Source organism: Echinops telfairi, unplaced genomic scaffold, assembly GCF_000313985.2.
Source record: "Echinops telfairi isolate 266 unplaced genomic scaffold, ASM31398v2 ScPeMD7_5;HRSCAF=22, whole genome shotgun sequence".
NCBI lineage: Eukaryota > Metazoa > Chordata > Mammalia > Afrosoricida > Tenrecidae > Echinops > Echinops telfairi.
In genome coordinates this window covers 16,390,499-16,394,248 of record NW_022103901.1, presented here as the reverse complement: position 1 = coordinate 16,394,248, position 3,750 = coordinate 16,390,499, and positions in this window count along the sequence as shown.

The following is a 3,750-nucleotide window of genomic DNA, read 5'->3' as shown; positions in this document are numbered from 1 at the left end:
TATAGAGACAGGAACCAGATTATTGGTTTCTTGGGGCTCTGGCAGGGGAGGTTGGGGGGAAATAGACAACTAATAACAATGAGGACAAGAAAGAACATGTTCTAAAATTGTGGTGATGGTTCTACAATGCTTCTTAATAGAATGGAACTATTGAATTAATTATATGCCAATAAAACTGGGGTGGGGGCCCACAGGGGGAAGAGCCTCTGTGAGCCCCAGGCAGCTTCCAGGTTGTGAGATCCACCTGGCCTTCAGCTTCAGTAGTGGGTGCTGTCTTGGCGATCTACTTCTGCTGGGATGGACATACCACAAGGGAGAGACTTAAACAAAGAGAAGCTTCTTTTCTCACCGTCTAGGAAGCTGGAAGGAGGCCTGGTGGTGTAGTGGTTACGAGTTGGGCTGCGATCCACAGGGTCGGCAGTTTGAACCCACCAGCAGCTCTGCATGAGCCACACTGAGCTTTCTACTCCCGTCAAGATTTCCAGTCTCGGAAACCCACAGGGGCCGTCCTACCCTGTCCCATAGGGTCATTGTGAGTCAGAAAGGACTCTCTGGCAGTGAGTTTGAGAGGCTAGAAGTCTGACCTCGGGGACCCAGCGCTAGGAAAAGTCTATCTGTTTGCTCTGAGGTGAGATCCTAGTGGTTCTTCAGCTTCCATCCTTAGGTTCCTCGGTTGCCGTGCATGGATCCCTGATGGCGTCGTGGTTAAGAGTTGGGCTGCTAACCTCGAGGTGAGCAGTTCAAAACCACCAGCTGCTCCTCCGGAGAAAGAGGAGACTTTCTACTCCCATAAAGCGTTCCAGTCTCAGAGACCCACGGGCAGTTCTACCCTGTCTCAGTTGGCATCGGCTGCATGGCGTGAGTCCGTTTGTTTGTGTTGGCTCATCAGGTGGTATGCATGAACTCAGCTCAGCTCACTGCCATTGAGGGTCAGAGTCAACCGGCGGGTTCTGAGCTGTCCATCTTTACCAGAACAGACAGTGTCCTCTTTCTCCCACATGGTCTGTCTGAGCGGGCTTCCAAAAGTTCATGGAGAAATGAAACCAGAAGATAATGGAATCTTTCCGCAGACATTTGAAGCCCCTTGTATCTTCCCCTTGGATTTTGCTTGCTTGCTTATTATAACTTCCTATGTCACCCGCCCATATGAATAACACCCTCCTGCATATAACACGCACAGGATGTGTAGGAAACTAAGGAACCGGGGGGCCTCACCATTTGCCAAAGCCATACAGGCAGCATACACATCACTGGTGTCGAATGTTGGCATCTGCTCTTTTCTATCTCAAGAGAGATTGATTTAAGTCATACCCTACATTTATACGACCTCATTAACATAACAGAGGAGTTGAGTGACCATTGATGTTGGAGGCTATCCTGTCAAGACTTTCAGGGCTCGGGAAAGCGAGGCCGGCAGCCCTGGTGGGCTGTTGGGTACGCATCAGCCTGCTGATGACACAGTCGGTGGTTCAAACCCACTCACCTCTCTGAGGAAGAAAGGTGTGACTGACCACTCCTGTATGGATGTACAGCCTCAGAAACACCCTCATAGGGTCCCTCGGAGTCAGAGTCTACTCAGTGACCAGGGGGTTTGTGCTAGTTCTGTTGGCAGCTTTGGTGGAAACGCCGCGCTGTTTTGTACAGCCGTTGTCTCACCAGGAACCTTACTGCTTTGCCCCACTCCCTGGCCAATGGCTGTCATCTTCCGTTTGGTTGCTTTTTCATCTTCCCCGTCCTTCTGCTAGGTGCTATCGAGTCTGTCCGGAGTCATCGTTACCCTCGCTCTGCACAGCAGGGCCGCGCACTGTGCTGGCCCATCCTCACAAGGGCTGCCACGTTGGAGCCCCTGGGTGCCGCCGCTGTGTCAGTCCATCCCGTGGGAGCTTGCCCTCTCTTTCCCTGACCCTCGCCCTTACGATGTCTCTCTCCAGGGGCTCGTCTGCCCATCCTGATGACGTGCCCAAGGTAAGTGAGACAAAGTCTCGCCACCCTGTCCTCTCACAAGCCTTCTGGCTGCACGCCTACCGTTAGTGGAAGTCCGTAGTATATTCAATGTTCATTACCAACAGCATCATTCAAACGCATAATTCTTCTTCGGAATTCCTTATTCATGGCTTAGCTTTCACATGCACAGATGGGAATAAAAAAAATCGGAACAGCATGAATGTCATACAGCATCTCAGTGAGAAATGCCATCTTTGTGCTCTGGACCGATCCCTTTCAAGCCGACTGTCCATGCGGGCTAATCTTCTTTCGCATCAATTAGCCCTCTAAGGTTTGCTTCCTATAGATTTTTTGCATTTCTTATGAATTCTATTCTTAGGTCTCTTACGTTTTGTGTTGTTCAAAGGAGGGTGACTGCTTCCCTGGTTCCTTCTAAGTGCCTGTTGCCAGTATAAATCGGGATGTGATTGATTTTCATGTTTTCATTTTGGGCCCAGCCAACCAACGGAACAAATATCCTTGTGTGTGTTTTTCAGCAGATTTGCTTGGAGTTTCCGGGTATTGAGCTGTGTTATCTGCCTACAAATCACATTCATCTCCCCTCTCTTTCTCAGAGACACTGAAAATAAAGGTGGAGATTCCAGTGAGGAGGAGGAGGGGGAGGCGGAGGAGGAAAGGTGTGCGTGGACTGATCTCCTCTTGTGGGACCTTTTCCTTGGTTCTTCCCTTTCTACCGCTCCTTCCCATACGGTTCTCTTTGTACCTGACAGCCCATTGTGCTTCAAGACTCCTCTCAAACGTCACTTCCTCCAGGAAGCTCTCCTGGACCTGATAGCCCAGGTTCGGGTGTCCTGTGCTTCTCTGTCACAGAAGCCTATGGGAAACATACGGATTTCTCTCAAGCTGTCTCCCCCAAACATATGCCAGACTTAGTTGCTTGAGAATGACTATACACTTGGAGGTCATCAGGAGTAGGTTAGGGGTCATCTCCCTAAGAGCTATCAGCCATCTAGACCAAACAGACACCACTGGTTATCCCACAACAAGTAGGGCCCACTCCCTTCTGATAAGGATAGTAGTTGTCTGTTTCCTTGTAGGAGGCACCAAAGAGGTCAAACCCACCCAAGGATGACCAAGGTTAGGCTGCCATCATGAATCTAGGGTCCGCCCATCTTGTCACATGTGTACCCCTAGACCTTCCCATTCCTATGGGCACACCCCTAGCTCATCCCCTTCCTGTCACGCTTATGCCTATCATAGCTCCCCTTCCTGCAACGTGTATGCCTATTGTCCTGCCCCTTCCTGTGACGTGTGGTTAACTGTAATCATGTCCCCCTAAAGAGATATAATACTTGGTTAGCAAGAAAGAAAAGAGCTCTCCCCGGCTCTCGGCCCCGAGGGTCTCTCCTGCTCTCGTGGCCGGGTTCCCACCACAAGGACCACCAAGCAGGGCTAAGGTGAGCAATACTACCATGAATTGTGTCTGACTCCATTACTTGACTCCATCCTTTACCTCTCATGCTCTCTATGACTTTACTATAATCTCTACTTATTATCGCTATACAATTGCACCTACCGGACCTGTGATGATTTGTGGGGGACCCTCTTCATTACCCCACAGAGGCTGGTGGGTCTGTTGTCCTGCATTTGAAGGCAGATATGGTTAATGTGGAGAGCTCTCAGAGGGCAGCCAGTGTGTCCACTGCCAGGGACGCCTGTCTTCAGTCGGCCCACCATCCGTCTCCCCTTCCATTTCCTTCTGAGGGGCTCCTCCCCCCCATGACATCCAGGGAGTCAGGATCGAAA